Source organism: Pistacia vera, unplaced genomic scaffold (genome assembly GCF_008641045.1).
Source record: "Pistacia vera cultivar Batoury unplaced genomic scaffold, PisVer_v2 Contig910, whole genome shotgun sequence".
Classification (NCBI taxonomy): domain Eukaryota; kingdom Viridiplantae; phylum Streptophyta; class Magnoliopsida; order Sapindales; family Anacardiaceae; genus Pistacia; species Pistacia vera.
Window position 1 is genome coordinate 511,122 of NW_022196791.1, and position 22,834 is coordinate 533,955.

At 36.8% G+C, this 22,834-nt stretch overlaps 1 non-coding gene across 1 annotated transcript; it reads left to right on the top strand.

Annotated features, from left to right (window-relative positions):
* Positions 1-16,123: 16,123 nt before the first annotated feature.
* Positions 16,124-16,230, top strand: LOC116119919. Its single transcript, XR_004126468.1, has one exon. It is a non-coding gene; the product is annotated as a small nucleolar RNA R71 (small nucleolar RNA).
* Positions 16,231-22,834: the final 6,604 nt, after the last annotated feature.

Sequence of the window (22,834 nt, forward strand, 5' to 3'; positions counted from 1 at the left end):
AAATAAAAACCCTCAAATAAAGTATATTAAGTCATGTACACCTTCCATCACCATGTGTCTAATCAAACCACTGTTCGTTGGAACCTTGTTCGCCAAAGCGAAGGGTACACTTCTAGTGATGGGTCAACTTAAAATGACAGTTTTGCTTGTTCCCCAAAGCGAAGGTTGATAAATAGGTCATAGGCTTAGTTGAGAAGTACACTTGTTATGTGTATGTAGCGACATGTAGTGTCCACTCTATTGATACTGAGAATCACACTCGAGGACGCTAGATAGGCCGTTGGATTGTGTGATTGGCTTGTTAGCTTGTTTCACATTTGAGGTTGGTAGTAGGAGCCATCAACTGGTGTGGATTAAGTTTGTTGGCCTACCTAATCAACCCATTTTGGCTTGTTCGCCAAAACGAAGGTTTGAAATGGGCTAGATGGGATCTCAGTCCACTAGGAAAGCTGACAGGCTATTTGCAAGTGTACAAAATCGCGCAAGTAGTAAAGCTCGAGTAAACAAGTGTCAAATCCCAAGAGAACTACCTACCAAGTACCAAACTAGTCTGTTTTATTGCTATTTGATGATACAGAATTTTAAGTATGAATTAATGAAAAATAAAACAAACCAAAAGGTAAACAAAAGCATAATATTATTAATACTTTGGTAAAAAGATCAATAAGACTAAACCTAGGGCACAGATTTCACATCAATTTAATCTTATGCATTGACAATTATTGCTAACCTAATTAAGCTTATTCTAAAGGCCAAACTCCCTAATATTTCACTAACTTTTGCTTGAAAAATTAGCGAATTAACCCTTAAGCAACAACCCAAAATATCTCTAAAGTGGAATTTGAAGCTAAGAGATCATTAAGTTCTATAGAATTTACCAGAGCCTCACAGATCGCGGTAACCTATCTCTAGTGTTCGCTCAATCTATGGTTTTATTACCTTAGACTAATCAGGTTTCATCTCTCAATCTCAACCCAACCCATAAAATCATTCAACTCTCGAGCCCTTAAGAATTGAAAGCATTACACACAATAATAAAACTTATATTAATGCTCAATTAAAATTAATAACAATAACGTCAACACATATTCATAAATTGGGCTACATCTTTAGCCCTAGAAAAGGAATTTAGTTCATAATTGCAATAATAAAAAAAACCATTGTATTAACAAACATGAGTTCAAGAAATAAAATAGAAAAACTCCTCTAATTGGTGAACGAAAACTGCAAGAATTCCCATCTCTAAAATAGTAGCCGCCCTTTCTCTTTCTCTAATCCCCCTAAAAGCTAATTAAAGACCCTTATTTATAGTGCTAGGGTTTGGAGGTTTATTAGGAAAGAATTAAATGTCTTAAACCATTTAGATTCAGACTAGGAAAATACAATAACCCAAACAGACCCTTGATCCATCGCTGCGGCTACAAAAATAGTCTCTGTAGCTATCGTTCTTTCTGTCCCAAGAGTATAAATCTTCAGAATTTGGAAAAGTCATCAAACTAACTTTGTAGCTCTCTGAATAAGCTTCCCAACGCCATAAGAATTATCAAATTCCGATTTCTATAGCTCAAGTTATGATTAAAACATCAAAGCATGCTCATCTTGACAAATTTCCAGGTTTTACGTCTCATTTTCAATGCATCACAACTTTCTTGTTTCTACTCCGATTCTTGCACCGTTTGTTCCTACTTGTCACCATATCCATCAACATCATTCTTCTTCATTCACATATCATTTTTAACCTTAAAATACTCAAAATACACCTGTGATCCCATAAAAGGTATTTATGAAATAATTAACTCAAATTTCACAAATTAAACACATTTTCCACAAATAATTCAATTGAATCACTAAAAAAATATGTATTTTCAAGTTCTTATCACAACCCCCAACCAGCTTCTTGCTAGTCCCTAGGAAACTAAGCGATAAAACAAGTCTTTAAGCTTGAAAATAAAACAAACAATTAAAACATTGAAACCTATATCTAAACTATCCTAAATCATTTTCATAGATTGACACGATTGCATTTAGCGTATGCAACAAGCTTTAAACCCCTAGGTGGCCCTAGTTGGATGAGTTGTAGTCTCATGAGGGTTTCCAGTGATGATACCCACAAACATCCACACTAACCTAACCTAGACTTCAAAAATAAAAATAAAAAGAACAAAAACTAACAAAAATTATTGGATCAATTCATGAAGTTGTCTCAAAAATCGCATATACACAAAACAAATAGAATAATTAAAAATCACCTGAACTCACAGACAATGTAAACGTCAATTTCATTTTCGTTATCGACCCTAGAACATCCATACAACCACAAACCATTAGTCTACAAACCCAGATGGTTTTATGCATAACATTCATGAACAAAATTTTTATCTCAGTATTCAGGTTATGACTTATAGGTGAATCATGGAATCACACTCCATAGGCTCACTTTTCAAACCACTCTCCACTAATGTAGAAATTCACACTACCTTGGATCAATAGGTCTTTGTATTGGTTGTAACATTAGGCTAGGGTGTGGGTTCATGAAAGAACAGAAAGGGAATTCAACAAAATCAATTTACGAGACTTAATCTTCATTCATTCTTATTACTATCATACAAAAACACTTCCCTTTTTCACTCAGTAGCTTCCCAACCTTTATCGAGCTCTTTCTTTTCGACAGTAATGTAAACCCATTTGCATAATTTTACATCTTCATGATGCTTTTCAATGCCCACTTTTTCTTTTCTTCCTTTTTCTCTCCTTTTTCCCAAAATTTTTTTTTTCATTTTTCCCTTTTTTTAGAATTTTTTCTTTTTTTTTTTCACAACAATAATAAAAAGAAAGTAGAAAACACACAAACACAACCCCACTAATCTTACAAGCACTCCATAACCCCCAACCAATTTCTTCGCATAAACCTGTGTTGTGGCAAAACTACACTTCCTCACCAACACTCATAATAAGCTTGAATTACAATTAAGTCTCTTAAAGATAAAACGGGTAGGATTGTGTTTTAGGCTCATAATCAGGGTAGAACAAAAATTAAGTTCAAAGAAAGAAAGAAAAAAGGCTAAATTGTGTTTAAATAGGCTCAAAGGGTTAACTGGTAATGATGATAAAAAGGGTCGACTTGAAAGGCTCAGTCGGTCCAAAAACAGCCTAAATCAGTTCCTAAGTGATGTGAACTCTAAGATTTCCCCTCGAGCGGTTATCAAATAACTTCTAGAGTTTGTTGAGATCGCAAAAATATCCATAAAATGTCACACATAAAACGTTTCTAAGTAAGTAAACTTAACCACTTTCAATCCACAAACCGCTAGGGTCTTAAATAAATATCATTAACATTCACAATCATCCGTAATTAAAGGAAAAAATTAATGTCCTCTACTTGTTACATGTTATTACAATCATATTTCTATCATAGACATGTAAATTAATCCAAGAGAAAAACTGACAAAATAAAAAAAAAAATCTACTCCTTAAATCCATATCCATAAAAAAAAAATTCTGCTCAAAGTTAAATTCCTACCCCCAACTTTAAAATCAACATTGTCCTCAATGTACAAATGTAGACAAAAGGAAAATGAGAAAAAGAAAATTTACCCTCTTTTGCAATATTGAAGTGTGAATAAGCGTGAAATCAAATTCTTGCAAAACAAAGAGACTTTCGGTGTACCTTAAATTTATAATTTAGAGTAACAAACACAATATCAACATCATTTAACTAGACGGAAAGAATTAAGGAGACCTAAAACTAACACCTGCAACAAGAAAAAATTAATTAATTAAAGAAAAAAATTTGAAATAAAATAAGAAACAATTTGGGTTGCCTCCCAAAAGCGCTTGGTTAAAGTCGTAAGCTTGACTTTTCATTTTCTTCAATCTAGATCATCTAGGAGAATCCAAACCCTCATATCCTTAATTTCACTATTCACATAGGGCTTTAATCGTTGTTCATCTACCATCTCAAAGTCAGCCTCCATAGTCCTAAAGTTGACTATGTTAGTAAACGGTCCCGTATACGCAGCGGAAACAAAAAAAATATAATTCAGGGATCGTTTACATTAGCCAAGATCAAGGATATAATTTTACAGTTCATATTAAATAAAATCTGCAGGAAAAATAAATCTGAGTTTAAAGAAAACAAACGCACGTTGGAGGCTCCTCCAAATTTGTCGATGAATGTTTTGCTACCGATCCAAGTGTAGGATCGAACCTGCGTAGTCCACAAGAAGACAATCTCAAAAGGAACCAAAGAGGGATTTGCTAGATCCTCTTTGGCTTCAAGATTAAGAAGAAAACAAAATCAATTGAATTGATTTTAGGCAATAGGTGTTACTGCCGTGGGAGAAGCAAAAGGGGCTGCTGTGTGTTTTGGTTTTACAAAGAAAAATCCTTAATAAAAAATCACACACTTTTCCTTTTATATTTAAAAACAATTTGCCCTAATCCCATACGGAATAGGCTTGGGCTCCAACCCAAACGCCCCATGTTGCCAAACACTCCCAATTTGATTTATTTTAATTTCCATCATTATCTCAATTAAAATCAATTAATATATATATTTAAATATATATTAACATTTAACAATAATGATAATATATTTAAATATGTGCGAACACACATTTAAACGTAATTTCACTTATTTAATTTTTCTAACAAATTAAATAAAGGCTACGACCTCAGCAAATTTAATTGCACTGTGAAATTACCAAAATACCCTTTCGCCTTAAAAGACGAAAACGCCCTTCTTTCTTCTTGCATCTTAAATTGTCTTCTATGTGTGTGACCCTTAGGCTCCTCATCATATCGGCAGTGTATAGTATTGCGATTAACACCAATTAATCGTCTCACTAATACACAGACCAAGATTGGCCCCTAGCAAGGCATCATGGCCACCCGATAGATTCGGATTCAGCAAAGTAGCTACCTGTCAACGATATGGTTACCGTGCAATTCGATCCTTTCATCATACGTTATCTCGACGAGACGAAGGCATAGAAATAGTGTCAACCTTCGGTTACTCTCGATATTATTTATTCAGTTTCTGGACCAATGACCCGTATTATAAACTGGATAGAGCAACAACTCAATCCCACTGTGGCCACAGTTTTAGTGTCATTGCCATATACTGAATTGCGCCGTGAGATAACTTTCTCCCGTACCCGGGAGTGATGAATCCTCTGTCAATCCACCATAGTCTTGATACACTCCTTGATGCAGCCAATCACCACCGTATTGACAGCTCTGAAAAGAACTGCGTTAGGCTAGTGTCAAACTACACCAATCGGTGCACAAGGCGCTCCGGTGATCTCAAGTCTAAGGATCACATGCACCACCATTCGTTAGAGGATTTGTTCCATAGACACTGGGGTTACCATCCATATGGAATCCTCTGGTGGGTCAGTCCAGTGAACTTGCTGCGGTGTAATCGCCTACAACAAGCACCCATGTGTTGCACCAGGTTGTCACCAAACAACCTTGACAAGTGAGATCAGTCACTGCCTTTCGACAGGGTCGTTCAACACTATGATAGCCTTACTGTATTATCTGTGCCCTTACTTCAGAATAATACTAGAGCTACGGACGTTTCTAGAATGGCCACCATATGTGCTCATAGGGTTCTCACTATCAAGATTTGAAACACTTGATGCCCTCATCACGGTTCTACCATTCTAATGACATATGTCAATACATATTGCAATAATAATGATTAACGCGATATAGAATAAGATGCCTTTTATTATTGATTAATGAACATTATTACAAAGAATCAATTCTACAATAATTGATTAGCTCTAGGGCACCTACTCCAACAGACTAAACAATTCTCTAGGGGTGAACTAGGGTAGTTTTCTTCTAATTTTTTATTGACTATGTTATCAAGGATACTAATCTCAAAACATGTGTTAAAGTTGGATGGACCCTTCGTGGCATCAAAAACATTAAACTCTACTTGCTCATCTTTTATCCTTAAGATTAGTTTCCCTTGATGAACATCTATCAATGCTCTGCCCGTTGGTGGAAAAGGCCGTCCTAGGATTAAAGGTGTTTCCCTATCTTCCTCCATGTCTAACACTATGAAATATGTAACGCCCACATCAAGGTACGTAGCTTAATTTATGTCCTAATACCCTTAGTTGAATTCTGTGAAAGTTATCTTGAACAAGTGTGAAGGAAATTCTTTAAAATGTTATTAGGGGTAAAATGGTCATTCCACTTATAATTAGATGAAAGAGTGGGGAATGAAAAGAAGTAGAATAACATGGAGAAGTTAATAAAAATGAGGCTATTATGGTAATTGACTAAGGGACATGGATGGAATTTTTAGAAAGTGCAACGGTAAAATGGGAAACTATATATATTATTATGTAGTAATAAGAGTTCAAGGATTGAAACCCTAGCCACTCCACCCATTATTCACGCCACCTTCATCCCAAATTCTCTCAATTTTTCTTCCACTAATTCCAAGGAAATTCATAGGATTTTGGCTAGATTTTGATAGATTTTCAATCATAAGCATCCAAAGGTAAGATTCTTGCACCAAGATGTGAGATTTAAATTTTAAAGTTTGAATTCTTATGGTTTTATCCTTGTGTAGAGAAATTTATTATATGTTGTATGTGTGTTTGGATGATGAGAATTATGGATTGAAATTGAGGTTGTTTGATTTGTGAATCTTATGGCCATAAGAAGTGATGTATTTGTATGTGTTGAGTAGATGGGATTTTGGATGAAATATGAAAGAATAGATGTGGAATGGTGGAGGATGAAATTCGGCTAGGGTGGTTGTTGGCCTTAGGGAGTTTTTGCTCCAATTTTGGTGGCTTGAGAAATATGTGGAAGTGTAACCAATTAAGGGTTTGTATGTGCATGTAAGGTGTTTGATGAAATTTCAAAGAAAGTGCATATATATGAGTATGTTAGATTATTACTTTGTTATGGAAATGTTGTTGGTAGAGAATACTAGTTCCATAATGATATCTTTATGTGCCATAATGCATTCTTACATTTGAGCATTTGCATTTAGAAAGAATAGCAAAGAATGAGCATATTTACATGCACATATACATGTATGAGAACATTAAAGAATAAAGAGAAAGAAAGAAAAGAAATTCATTGTAGAATCATTATCTAAAGAACATAATTAAAGAATACCTCAAATCTGAAATTTTATTCAAAGAAATGCAAAAAGAGAAGAGAAGAGAAGGTTGTTGCGATGGGGAACCCATGAGTGACAGAGAAGAAGAATAGCCCCGCATGCACGCTACCTTTAGTGAGCGACCTAAGAATAAGAAAGAATAATTTGTACAGTCCGTAAGAAGTGCATGTGGATGAGGACTGTACCCAAGAAAGAATTTGAGAATACACTCACACGGCCAAGGTTCCAAATCCATGCCTCAACCGAGTCTGATCGGCAAAGAAATAATAGAAAAGAAAGGAAAGAAGAGAAAAGAAAGAAAAGAATAGAAAAGAAAAGAAAGAATAGAAAAGAAAAGAAAGAAAAGAATAGAAAAGAAAGAAAGAGAAGAGAAGAAAGAATAGAAAAACAAGAAAAACATAAAAGAAAGAAAAGAAAACAAAAAAGAAGAAGAGAAATAGAAAAAGAAAAGAAACAGAAAAAGAAAAGAAACAGAAAAGAAAGAAATGCAGAAAAGAAAACAGAAAAACAAAAAAGAAAATGTATTGGTTAGAAAAAGTTTATGCATTTGTGCATATGCATCATGTCATTTCTACTATCCCGAGTTAGTTTCCCTATTTGTGCTTACATTCGGTAAATGGGAAACTAGAATCTTAGAAAGAGCATAGAAGAATTGACAAGTTTGGTGTAAGAAAAGAAAATCCAAGATCTGAGTAACGGAGAAAGAATATAAGTACTATGGGTTTACTTACTAAGCAATTAATGCTCACTCCGTTGATTTCATTGTTTTTGTAGGTAGTAGATGAGATGCGGTCGGATGGAGCATCAAGTAGCAGAGGAGAAAGGCAACACTGTTTGACTGTATTTTTGAGTTATTTTTGTGACTTATTACCTGATATAGAGATTTGTATATAAAGAAAAATTAGTTATGCGCCCTCTATTTCATACTTATATATATATACATATATATTTTCTATAATATGTTTAGTGAGTTTTACTTATATTTTTCCAAAGAACTAATAACTAGAAAGAATATTACATTTTTGGTATCAGAGCATGGTTTTGGGATTTGAAAGTACCCCCCCCCCCCCCCCCCCCCCCCCCCACTGCATTGACGTATCATAGCCGATCATTGTAAGTTGTTTCTTCCCTTACTTATAGTAGATGAGTTAACTTAGTTGACTAATAGTGTTGACGCTATGTGATTTAGATGAGACGTTTGACCCGATCAGGTAAAAAGAATGCAGTGAGTGCGGGTGAACCATCCAACCCGTCAGGATCTACTCCCTCTGTCCTCGATGAAGCGAGGGTTCATAGTATCATACAGTAGGCAGTGGCAGAGAGTTAGGGGAGATCTATACGCGAGAGAGTTGAGACACCAGTTGTGGTACCGACCACCAGAGAGGAGAGAGAGAGGCTGGTACAAAGTCGTCTTGAGCCTATTTATGGGTTACCTAGTTAGCATCAACTGTCAAAATATGGAGGTACAATGGACCCAATAGTAGCAGAAGAGTGGATAAGGTTCGTGGAGCGTACGACGACATTGTTCCCCATGACAGGTCGGGAGAAGATTCAATATGCTAATTTTCTATTTCGAGGTGATGCCCGGATATGGTGGGAGTTGATAGAGGATGTGCATGAGGTAGCTGCTATGACCTGGGAGATTTCAAACTACTGTTTGAGGCAAAATACCGAACGGTTGACAGCGTTTATTAGAAAACTTAGGAATTTATTAGCTTGCAGCAGGGATCCAGTTCCGTGAAGGAATACTCTATAAGATTTAATTCCTTGGCGAGGTTTGCACCCGATATAGTGAGCACACTAGAATTGAGGAGGGATAAGTTTGTGCATGGGCTGAAACCAGAAATAGCTCGAGATGTAATGGTAGGTGCCCAACCCCCTCAGGCCTATAGTGAGGCTTTGGAATTAGCCTTACGGGCTGAAATATTTGTGACTAAGCTGACCCCAACAATTCCATTAGTAGCAACACCAAGTGATCTAACTCCCGCTCCACAGAGAGATAGAATTGATGTCCCCAGAAATAGAGAAGTGAGGAATAAGAAAAGATTTTAGCCCAAGAAGAATAGAAGGGATTGGCAGAATAAACGGCCAAGGACTACTGATTTTCCCCCATGTTAGAAGTGTGGGAGAACTCATCCAGGGGAGTGTCTGAAAGAGTTGGGCCGGAATGTATGTTATAGATGCCGACAGCCAGGGCACATGATGAAAGACTGCAAAGCCCCTCCTGCACCTGCAGCACAGACATCCATAGGTACCAATGCCCAGGTATTTACAATAGCACAGAGTGAAGCTGAGGCTAGCCCATCTGCAATTACCGGTCAGTTATTATTTCATTTATTTTCGCTTCATGCATTGATTGATTCTAGAGCCACACGTTCATTTATTACACATGGGATCTTAGAGAGATTAGGTTTGAAACCTGTTATAGTGAGACAACCTATTAAGATAGAATTTCCAAATGGTGTTAGTGTGGTAACTCAAGAGATGTTTCCAAGGGAGTCAGTAGTGATCCATGGAAGGGTGTTACCGGTGGATTTGATTGTTTTTTATATGCCCGATTTTGATGTTATTTTGGGCATGGATTTCCTGGGGAGATATGGAGTAGAGATTGATTGCCGAAAAAGAAAGCAAGATTTAATCTTGATGATGGTGATAAGTTTAGCTTTGGCGAGGGCCACCAGATTACTATGTTAATTAGTAGTATAAATGCCAGAAAGAAGCTAAGAAATGGTGCTCTGGGAACATTGCCCATGTAGTGCAAGTAGTGATGTCCCACAACCAGAGATCCAAAATGTGCCAGTAGTTCGAGAGTTTCCATATGTATTTCCGGAAGATTTGTCGGGTTTTCCTCTGGAAAGAGAAGTGGAATTTAGCATTGAATTGGCACTAGGGACAGCACCAATTTCTAAAGCCCCTTATTAGATGGCCCCAGCCGAGCTTCAGTAATTGAAGAAGCAACTTCAGGAACTCTTAGATAAGGGCTTTATTTGACTCAGCCACTCTCCTTGGGGTGCTCCAATCCTATTTGTGAAGAAGAAAGATGGATCCCTATAGATGTGTATGGATTACAGAAAGCTGAATAAAGTGACAGTGAAGAATAAGTACCTATTACCTCGCATAGATAATTTATTTGATCAACTGAAAGGAGCAACAGTGTTTTCAAAGATTGATTTGAGGTCGGGTTATCATCATGTAAGAGTTGCAGAGCTAGATATTGCCAAGACTGCGTTTTGGACTAGATATGGGCATTATGAGTTTGTAGTGATGCCTTTTGGGTTAACTAATGCCCCAGCAGTCTTTATGGATTTGATGAATCGGGTGTTTCACGATTGCCTTGATCGATTTATAATGTTGTTTATTGATGACATTCTAGTTTATTCTAAGACAAGAGAGAAGCATGAAGAACACTTGAAATTTTTGCTACAACAATTAAGAGATAAGAAACTGTTTGCCAAATTTTCTAAGTGTAGGTTTTGGCTAGATCAAGTTATCTTCCTGGGCCATATTGTCTCAAAGGAAGGTATATTAGTGGATCCTAGTAAGGTGAAGGCAATTCTCGAGTGGCAAAAGACAGTAAAGGAGGTTAGAAATTTCTTGGGCCTAGCAGGCTATTATAGACGATTTGTTGCATGATTTGCTCAATTGGCTAAGCCACTTACAGCTCTTACCAAACAGAGAACTCCTTTCATATGGTCAGATGCCTGTGAAGAAAGTTTTCAAGAGTTAAAAAGAAGATTAACCACAGCTCCTATCCTAGTGTTACCACAAGAGGGTGTAGTCTATGATATTTATACAGATGCCTCACTTCAGGGACTTGGTGCAGTATTGATGCAGTTGGGTAGGGTAATAGCCTATGTTTCTCGACAGTTGAAACAGTATGAGACGAGATACCTTATGCATGATTTAGAGTTGGCCACTATAGTTTTTGCACTAAAAATATGGAGGCATTACTTGCATGGAGCAAAGAGCAATATTTATACTGATCATAAGAGTTTGAAGTATTTCTTCACCCAGAGGGAGCTGAATATGAGACAAAGGAGATGGTTGGAACTGGTCAAAGATTATGATTATGAAATTAAGTATCAACCTAGAAAACCTAACGTAGTAGCTGATGCCTTGAGTAGAAAAGCCTATTTGTCCCGACTCATAATGCAAAAAAAATTATTAGAAAAATTATGCAGGGAACAGATTGAGGTGATACCAAAAGGATTGCCAGGTTAGAAATTCAGCCTACTTTACTGGAAAAGATTAAAGAAAAGCAAGTTGTCGATGAGTGGTGTCAGAAAGTAAGTTAACAAGTGTTGGAAGGCGAGATATCAGAATTTCACATTTTAGATGGTGTCCTTCGTTTCCAGAATCGCATAAGCATTCCTCAAGATGTTGAGTTGAAGAAAATGATTCTTACAGAGGCTCATGACACACCATATACTGCTCATCTTGGAGGAACCAAGATGTATCAAGATTTAAAGAAGAGTTATTGGTGGCCAGGTATGAAGAGAGATATCAGAGAGTATGTAGCTAAATGCCTGGTTTGTTAACAAGTTAAAGCAGAACACCAGAGGCATTTGGGTACCAGATTAGCATTTAGTACAGCATACCACCCTTAGACAAGTGGCCAAACTAAGAGAACAAATCAGGTACTTGAGGATATGTTGAAAGCGTGCTGTGTGGATTATAAAATGACCTGGCATGAGATGTTACCATTGGTGGAATTTGCTTATAATAACAGTAATAGATGGCTCCTTATGAAGCCCTATATGGTAGGCGATGTAAGTCCCCACTACATTGGAATGAAGTAGGAGAGAAAAATGCTTTGGAAACAGCTCTTAGGCCTGAGATAACTTAGAAAATGATAGAAGATATCAAGTTGATCAGAAATAGAATGAAACAAACCCAAGACAGACAAAAGAGTTTTGTGGATTAAAAGAGAAAAGATGTGGAATTTGAACTGGGTGACAAGGCATTTATTAAAATTTCCCACTATAAGCGAGTAATACGCTTTGGCAGAAAAGGAAAGCTAGCTCCGAGATACATTGGTCCCTTTGAAGTGTTACAACGAGTGGGAAAGGTAGCTTACAAATTGGCGCTACCACCAAATATGGATAAAGTGCATAATGTGTTCCATGTCTCAATACTTCGGAGGTATGTTAGTGATCCCTCCCATACATTAAAAGTAGAAGAAGTGGACTTAGAAGAGAATCTTGTTTATGAGAAGCGCCCAGTGCAAATATTGGATAGAAAGGTTAAGGAGCTTTGAAACAAGAGTATTCTATTAGTAAAAGTCCTATGGAGGAATCATAAAGTAGAAGAAGCTACCTGGGAAGTAGAACAAGATATGCGAAGCCGTTATCCAGAATTGTTCATTTGAATTTTGGGGACGAAATTTTTATAAGGGCAGGGGGAGGGGGAGGGGGAAGAATTGTAACGCCCACATCAAGGTACGTAGCTTTATTTATGCCCTAATACCCTTAGTTGAATTCTGTGAAAGTTATCTTGAACAAGTGTGAAGGAAATTCTTTAAAATGTTATTAGGGGTAAAATGGTCATTTCACTCATAATTAGACGAAAGAGTAGGGGATGAAAAGAAGTAGAATAACATAGAGAAGTTAATAAAAATGAGGCTATTATGGTAATTGACTAAGGGACATGGATGGAATTTTTAGAAAGTGCAACGGTAAAATGGGAATCTATATATATTATTATGTAGTAATAAGAGTTCAAGGATTGAAACCCTAGCCACTCCACCCATTATTCATGCCACCTTCATCCCAAATTCACTCAATTTTTCTTCCACTAATTCCAAGGAAATTCATAGGATTTTGGCTAGATTTTGATAGATTTTCAATCTTAAGCATCCAAAGGTAAGATTCTTGCACCAAGATGTGAGATTTAAATTTTAAAGTTTGAATTCTTATGGTTTTATATGCTTAGGGTTTAAGAGGTAAGGGGAATTCTACCAAAGAGAGATTATAGTGTTGGAATTGCTCAAATTCAAGGTAAGTAAATCCAACTTTAGCTTTGATTGGATAAATACTTGTATAGAGAAATTTATTGTATGTTGTATGTGTGTTTGGATGATGAGAATTATGGACTGAAATTGAGGTTATTTGATTTGTGAATCTTATGGCCATAAGAAGTGAATTGAAATTGAGGTTGTTTGATTTGTGAATCTTATGGCCATAAGAAGTGATGTATTTGCATGTGTTGAGTTGTTGGGATTTTGGATGAAATTTGGCTAGGGTGGTTGTTGGCCTTGGGGAGTTTTTGCTCCAAATTTTGTGGCTTGAGAAATATGTGGAAGTGTAACCAATTTAGGGTTTGTATGTGCATGTAAAGTGTTTGATGAAATTTCAAAGAAAGTGCATATATATGAGTATGTTAGATTATTATGTTATGGAAATATTGTTGGTAGAGAATACTAATTCCATAATGATATCTTTATGTGCTATAATGCATTCTTACATTTGAGCATTTGCATTTAGAAAGAACAGCAAAGAATGAGCATATTTACATGCACATATACATGTATAAGAACATTAAAGAATAAAGAGAAAGAAAGAAAAGAAATTCATTGTAGAATCATTATCTAAAGAAAATAATTAAAGAATACCTCAAATCTGAAATTTTATTTAAAGAAATATAAAAAGAGAAAAGAAGAGAAGGTTATTGCGATGGGGAACCCATGAGTGACAGAGAAAAAGAATAGCCCTGCATGCAGCTGCCTTTAGTGAGCGACCTAAGAATAAGAAATAAGAATTTGTACAGTCCGTAAGAAGTGCATATAGATGAGGACTGTACCCAAGAAAGAATTTGAGAATACACTCACACAGCCAAGGTTCCAAATCCATGCCTCAGCCGAGTCTGATCGGCAAAGAAAGAATAGAAAAGAAAAGAAATAAAGAAAAGAAATAAGAGAAACAGAAAAAGAAAGAAAGAAAATGTATTGCATAGAAAAAGTTTATGCATTTGTGCATATGCATCATGCCATTTCTACTATCCCGAGTTAGTTTCCCTATTTGTGCTTACATTTCAGTAAGTGAGAAACTAGAATTTTAGAAAGAGCAGAGAAGAATTGAGAAGTTTGGTGTAAGGAAAGAGAATCCAACATCTAAGTAACGGAGAAAGAATAGAAGTATTGTGGGTTTACTTACTAAGCAGTTAGTGCTCACTTTGTTGATTTCATTGTTTTTGCAGGTAGTAGATGAGATGCAGTCGGATGGAACGATAAGTAGCGGAGGAGAAATGCAACACTGTCTGACTGTATTTTTGTGTTATTTTTGTGACTTATTACTTGATGTAGAGATTTGTATATAAAGAAAAATAATATATATTCTATAATATGTTTAGTGAGTTTTACTTATATTTTTCCAAAGAATTACTAGGTAGAAAGAATATTACAAAATCTACCAGGAAAATCAGTTTATCTACCTTAATCAGGACGTCTTCTACCACCCCCTTAGGATATGTTATTGATCGATCTACCAATTGAAGAGACACGGTGGTTGGCTTACTTCTCCCAATCCAAGTTTCCTGTTGATTGAAAACGGTATTAAATTAATGCTTGCCCCTAAATCACACAAAACCTTGTGAAAATAACAACTACCAATAATACAAGGGATAGTATAACTGCCTGGATCTCGTAGTTTCGATGGTAGTTTCTTTTGAATCAGTGCACTACACTCTTCCGTTAGCATTACTTTCTCATGTTCCTCAAATCTTCTTTTATGCATGAGGATCTCCTTCAGAAACTTGGCGTATTTGGGAATCTACTCTAACATATCAATAAAAGGAATATTAATATGCAAGCTTCGAAACATGTTAATAAACTTACCAAACTGCTTGTCAAGCTTCTGATTCTTCAATCAGTGTGGTTATGGAAGGATGGATTCCTTTTTCTCCTTGGCTTCATGACTTGAAGATACATTTTGGTCAGATTCACAGTCGCTGCGGCAACTAATTTCCTTGTAGTGACGATAGGTATCATCTTCTAAAGTTTCGGGAACAATTTCACGATCGCCGCGGTGACCATTTTCCTCACTGTGGTGATCATCATAAACAAAGCTTCTTTCTTCAAAATTTTCATGATCGTCGCGGCGACCATTTTTATTGTCGCGCCTACCATCCTTCTTTTCGCAGTCACTGCAGCAACCATTTTCTTCGCCATGATGATTGTCCTTCTTTTCTTCTTCCAAGGTTTTCTTTTTCTTGTATTCGTTTTTTATCCTCTGAATTCTCCAAGGTTTTTCCACTCCTCAGGGTGATAATATGGACTTGTTCCTCAGGATTCTTCTCTGTATCACTCGACAAAACTCCTTGAACTCTTCCTGCTAATATGTTATGGATCCACCCTACTTGAGTCTCAAGGTTTCTAATAGAGGCTGACTGATTTTGGGCAAGGATTTCATTCTTTTCGAACCTCTTGCTTGTCTTTTCAATGAACTTGGTAAGCACATTTTCCAAGTTAGTTTTTAGCTCTTGAGCTTGAAAACCAGGAGGTTGTTTATGTTCATTCTAGTTGCTTCATGAGAAGTTGGGATATTTCTGCCATAATGGATTGTAAGTATTCAAGTACAGGTTTCCTTACCCTCTTTGGAAGTTATTTACATAATTTGCTTGTTCAAGTGAGGCAAATGGATTCCCTTCTTGACAATCTCTTGATGACAAAATTCACAAGTTAGAGGAGAAGAATCAATTGCATTTATCGTTAGAACAGTACCCAATTGCTTTTGAATGGCTGAAAGTTGAGTAGCCAATATGATGTAGCTGTCAACTTCGTGTACTCCCGTTGATTTCCTTGTTGAAGTTCTCTCTGAAGTCCTCATATAGTTATTGTTCACCATCACTTCAATTAAATTGTATGCTTCCTCTGGTTCTTTGTTGTTCAAGGCTCCTCCACTTGCAGCATCTATCATGGTTTGAATATTTGGCAACAACCCTTGGTAGAACGTTTGCACTTGTAACCAGATTGGTAACCCATGGTGAGGACACCTCCATAAGAGATCTTTATACCTTTCCTATGCTTCATACAATGACTCTAAGTCTTGTTGGTAGAAATTGGTAATCTCACTTCTCAGCTTGGTAAAATTGGCAGGTGGAAAATATTTAGTGAGGAACGCTTGAGCTAACTCATTCCATGTCGTGATGCTCCTAGATAGCAGAGAAATCAACCAAGCCTTAGCTTTATCCCAAAGAGAGAATGGGAAAAGCCTTAGCCTGATTGCATCATCGGATACTCCATTATGCCTGAATGTGTCGCATAACTCCAAAAAATTAGCGATATGCAAGTTGGGATCATCATTAGGCAACCCTGCGAATTGGACCGACTACTGAATCATCTGAATAATTGTTGGCTTGATCTCAAAATTATTTGCTTGAACTGGTGGTCTCCTGATGCTAGAATAACACCCATCAACAGTAGGACTAGAGTAGTCCTTCAACATCAGGCTTGCACCATTTATTCCTACTCGTCACAATATCCATCACATCATTCTTCTTCATTCACATATCATTTTTTACATGAAAATACTCAACATACACCCGTGATCCCATAAAAGGTATTTATGAAATAATTAACTCAAATTTCACAAATTAAACACATTTTTCCACAAATAATTCAATTGAATCACTAACAAAATATGTATTTCCAAGTTATCAAAAGTCAACTGGCTTTCCCGAGTGAATAGTGAGAGCTATTGACTTGAGGAAAATAGTGTGAGCGTTTTTTTAATAAAAGACCATATTAAATAATAATGAACATTATAATGACTTTAATTTTCTGCACTTGTAGATTCACAAAATGAGCAACATGAACCTGGGACCGATAATCAAGAAAGAAAACAGGTTGGATGGATCCAATTTCTCGAATTGGTATCATAATCTTCGGATTATACTTAAATAAAAAAAAAAAAAAATTGTATATCCTTGATAAGCCATACATGGTTGAGCCTGGTCCTGATGCCACTTAGGAAGTGAAGGATACTTATCAAAAGTTCCTTGATGATGCTGATGGCATTCAATGCCTGATGTTAGCATCGATGACACCTAAGCTACAAAAGCAACATGAGAATATGGACGTTACTGCCATTATTCTGCACCTCAAGGAGCTTTTCAAAGGAAATGCTCGACATGAGAGATACAAGGTGTCGAGAGCACTGTTTCGGAGTCGCATGACAGAGGGACCCAAGTTGGTCCTCATGCACTCAAAATGATTGAGTACATGGAAAGACTTGAGACTTTGGGATTTGGGTTGGATGTAGACTTACAAGTGGATTTAATTATGCAGTCTTTACTTGATTCTTTTTCACCATTTATTTTGAACTTCAATATGAACACAATGGTGAAATCCCTATCAGAGCTTCTGAACATGCTGAGGACTATAGAGCAAGACATGAAAAGGTCCAAGCCTCTCTTACTGGTTGCTGCCAGTAAAGGGAAGGGAAAGGGAAAGGGAAAGGGAAAGGCCAAGGCCAAGGCCAAAACCAAGTCCAAGCCCAAAGGACAGGATGCTTTTGGGCCTGAGAGTGGCATAGGGAAGGGCCGAAGAGTAGTTTGCTTCTATTATGGCAAGCCTAGCCACTGGAGGAAACACTATAAGGCTTTCCTCGCTAGCAAGAAGAAGTCAAAGGCTTCGACGTCAGGTATGTTTATGATTGAGATTAACTTCTCTTCTTCAACATCTTGGGTCATTGACACAGGATGTGGTACTCACATTTGTACAGATGTGCAGGGACTAAGGCAGAGTAGATCGCTCGCCAAGGGAGAAGTTGACCTACAAGTTGGAAATGGAGCACATGTGGCTGCATTGGCTATAGGGACTTACTGTTTATCTTTGCCTATGGGCTTGTTTTTGGAACTTCATGACTGTTATTATGCACCTTCTATTTCCAAACTTATTATTTCAGTATCCACATTGGATAATATAAGGTATCATTTTGAGATTTCTAATGGATTATTATCCTTTAGTTTGAATGGTATTCTATTTGGAATTGCAAGGTTATATAATGGGTTATATGTTCTTGATTTAAACAATAAAGATATTCTAAATGTTGAAACCAAGAGAGCTAAACATAGCAATCAAAACAAGACAGACCTTTAGCATTGTAGATTGGGTCATGTTAATCAGACTCGCATTGCAAAACTTCAAAGGGATGGAGTTTTGGACCCTTTTGACTTTCAGTCAGTTGAGGTATGCGAGTAATGCCTATTAGGCAAGATGACCAAGTCGCCTTTCATAGGAACAGGTGAAAGGGCTACTGAACTGTTAGGCATCATCCATAGTGATGTATGTGGTCCATGATGCGTTGTAACTACAACATGCATAAATAGCAAGTGCACTAGTCGCACAAAGTGATAAAGTGATGAATGAGTATCGTTCCCACGAGGATTGGTTGCTAAGCACTAAGTTTTCTACTGTTTTCAAGTTGGAGCAATCGAGTTGTTTGGATTAATGGGAGAAAATTAAATTTAAAACTAAAACAAAATTTCTAAATATTCAACGCTAAATTATGAAAGCAAGATTAAAAATAAAATATCAATTTAAAACAACGGGTAGGATTTTGATTTCATTCGGACTCTATGAATTAAACCTACAGATTATGCTATTTCCATATTCACATGCATTGATTGTAAATCGAATTCTCTAAATTGTAAACATATTTTCTTAGGCTATGTTTTCCTACTTTTCCCTATTAAACTTCCGCACCCAACAAATTGAAGATTAATAGTTCTAAGCTCATTAAGCACCTAGAATCCTAGATTGATTTCATTGATTCTTAAATCTATCTCTAGCATTTAATACTACAATGGTGATTACCCAAGAAGCTTAACATGACTCATTTCTCAATCTCATCATGTTCATCAATTAATAGCATTAAAAACAGAATAACCCCACAATCATTGCAATAGCATATGAAAATGATAAAAATCAATTGCTTAATCCTACATCAAAACCTTAACCCAAAATGGGTTAGTTCATAGCTAAATCAATACAATAAGCAAGAAAAACAATAAACATAAAGTTCAACATGATAAAAATGAGAGAAAAGACAGGAGATCTCCCCTAATTGAAGAATCCACTGGAGTTAATCCCAATCTTCTCACTATTTCAACACAAATTCGTCCAATCTAAAACTAAGAAGATGAAAAAACTGTTCTCGACTAAGGAAAACACGACCCCCTCTCAAAATGGTAAAGTTTCACTTTTATACCTCACCCAAAAACCTAAAACTTTGCCTAAAATTGAAACTGTACGTTTTAAAGAAACTGAAAATTGTAGACTTCGCCACGGCGAAGAAGAAATCTCGCCGCGGCGACGAAGTGAACTGGATTCTCGTGTGTGACTCATTTCGCCGCAGCGAAGAACAAACTTGGCCGCTGCGAACCTCCATGAAGAATTTTGAAATTACAGAATTGCCCTCTGCTTGCTTCTTTGCTTGAATCTTCAATCTTCGATGCTCTCCCATGGGAACAAGCTTCATAGTGCTTCACTCTGCTTCAGAACTCTCCCAAATTCTGAGATCCAGTTACTTCTGAGTCCAGAAACTCCAATTCGCTTATTATTTGCTCAAAATGTATATTTTAGCCTAAAACACAAAATGTAAAGAAATAAGTAGCAATTCAGGCATAAATGAACTAAAGAGTATCTAAAATCCAGCCTAAAAGCCTAATGAAAACAGTATAATTCTCGGATTATTAGTCCACTAACAATTGAAGCTAGAGCTGGATATTCATACTTCATCACATTTGCTGGTGATTTCAATAGATATGGTTATGTCTATCTTATGAGACATAAATTTGAAGCCTTTAATAAATTCAAAGAATTAAAGAATGAAGTACAAAATATGTTGGGCAAAAGTATAAAACTCTTTGATCGGATCGAGGAGGTAATACTTAAGCTTAGGGTTTTATGAATACCTGAAGGAATGTGGGATAATATCACAATTCACTCCTCCATATACACCCCAACACAATGGAGTGTTTGAGAGGAGGAATAGGACCTTACTTGATATGGCTACGTCCATGATGAGTTTAGTGATCTACCCGCATCATTCTGGGGTTATGCCCTAGAGACAATGACTCATGTTTTATGCCCTAGAGACAACGACTCATGTTTTGAACTGTGTGCCATCAAAGTCTGTAGATAAGACTCCATATGAACTATGGAGTGGGTGAAAGCACAACTTGTCTTATCTAAGGGAAATCCTACAAATGTATATTTGTGAGGTATCCTAAGGAGACCAAATGATACTATTTCTACCATCCAGAAGAGCGCAAATTTTTTGTTGCTCGTACTAGTGTCTTCCTAGAAAAGGAATTTTTTCTAAGAAGTACTAGTGGGAGAAAAGTAGAACTCGATAAAGTTCTAGAACCACAAGTGTATTAGACGAAGGACGGGATGATATGCCACAAGTAGTGGTTGAACATCATGTGGAGGTTACTCCACAATTTGTGGATCAAATTGAACCACCTCAAGTAGCACATGAGCTACGTAGGTCTAGAAGAGTACGTCGGGAACCTGAGAGATACAGTTATCTCGTGACTCCACATGGTGACATACTGGTCTACCAAGATGATGAACCCAAAACCAACAAAGATGCTATATTGGACCCAGATTCCATTAAATAGCTTGAAGTCATGAAATCTGAGATGGACTCCATGTACCAAAAACCAAGTGTGGTCTCTGGTGGAACCACCTAAAGGGATAAAACCTATAGGGTGTAAATAGGTCTTCAAGAGGAAGACTAACATGGATGGCAAGGTGCGTACATATAAGGCACAACTAGTTGCCAAAGGTTTCAAAAAAATTCATGGTATTGACTATAAAGAAACCTTTTCGCCAGTTGCTATGATTAAATCCATCTGGATTATGGTTGCGATTGCTACATATCATGACTATGAGATTTGGCAAATGAATGTCAAAACAGCTTTCCTAAATAGAAACCTTGAAGAGGATGTGTATATGACACAACCCGATGGTTTCATTCTTGATGGACAAGCTGACAAGATATGCAAGTTACAGAGGTCCATTTATGGACTCAAGCAAGCTTCGAGGAGTTGGAACATTTGTTTTGATGAAACTGTAAAAGAATTCAGTTTTATAAAGAACAAAGATGAGCATTGTGTTTGCAAGAAAGTCAGTGGGAGCACAGTGGCATTCCTAGTGTTTTATGTCGATGACATACTTCTAATTAGGAATGATATACCAAACTTGCAGTTGGTATAGACTTGGTTATCCAAGTGCTTCTCCATGAAGGACTTAGGAGAAGTAGCCTACATCCTCGAAATAAAGATCTATCATGATAGATTGCATAGGTTGCTCAGCCTAAGTTAGAGTACATATATTGACAAGGTACTGAAAAGATTCAGTATGGAAGAATCCAAGAAGTGATTTCTTCCAATGTCACATGGTGTTTATCTCTCTAAGGATACGTGTCATAGAACACAAGATGAGAGAGATAGGATGAAGAGGATCCCATATGTATCAGCAATTGGATCTATCATGTATGCCATGTTGTGTACTCGGATTGATGTCTCATGTGCTTTAAGCACTTGTAGTAGATATCAATCGGATCTAGGTGAGCATCACTAGATGCTGTCAAGAACATTCTTAAGTACCTGAAGAGGACTAAAGATATGTTCTTGGTTTATGAAGGGGGAGATGAGCTCACTGTAAGAGGATACAGTGATGCTAGTTTCCAAATGGACAAAGATAATTATCGTTCACAATCTGGGTTTGTATTTTGTCTCCATAGGGGTGCAGTGAGCTGGAAGAGCTCCAACCAAAGCACTATAGCAGACTCTACAATGGAGGCTAAGTATATTGCATTATCCGATGCGGCCAAGAAGGCAATCTGAATAAAGAAGTTCGTCACCGAACTTGGTGTGGTTTCCAGGATTGTTAATCCAATAGACATGTATTATGATAACAACAAACCAATAGCTCAAGCAATGGAATCATGTTCTCACCAGAAATCCAAATACATACTTAGACAATTCCATTTGATTAGAGAAATGGTTAAGAGGAAAGATGTATAGATTAATAAAGTGCATACTGATGACAATCTCGCAGATCCACTGACAAATGCTCTATCACAGCAAAAGCATGAACAGCACTTGAGGTCATTTGGTATTAAATACATGAATGATTGGCTATAGTGCAAGTGAGAGATTGTTGGAGTAGGTGCCCTAGAACCAATCAATTATTGTAGAATTGACTCTTTGTAATAATGTTTCATTGATCAATAAAAGGTATTTTATTCTATATCGCGTAAATCATATTGTATGTATTGATATATGTCCTTAGGATGGTAAAACGTGATGAGGGTATCAAGTGTTTCAAATCTTGACAGTGAGAACGCTATGATCACATATGGTGGCCATTCTAGAAATGTCTATAACCCTAGTATTATTCTGACCAAGGACATAGATAATACAGTAAGGCTATCATAGTGTTGAACGACCCTATCGAAAGGCAATGACTGATCTCACTTATCAAGGTTGTTAGCTAACAACCTGGTGTAACACATGGGTGTTTGTTGTAGCAAGTTCACTTGACTGATCCACTATAGGATTCCATATAGATGGTAACCCCAGTGTCTATGGAACAGATCCTCTAACGAATGGTGGTGCATGTGATCCTTAGACTTAAGATCACCAGACCGCCTTGTGCACTGATTGGTGCAA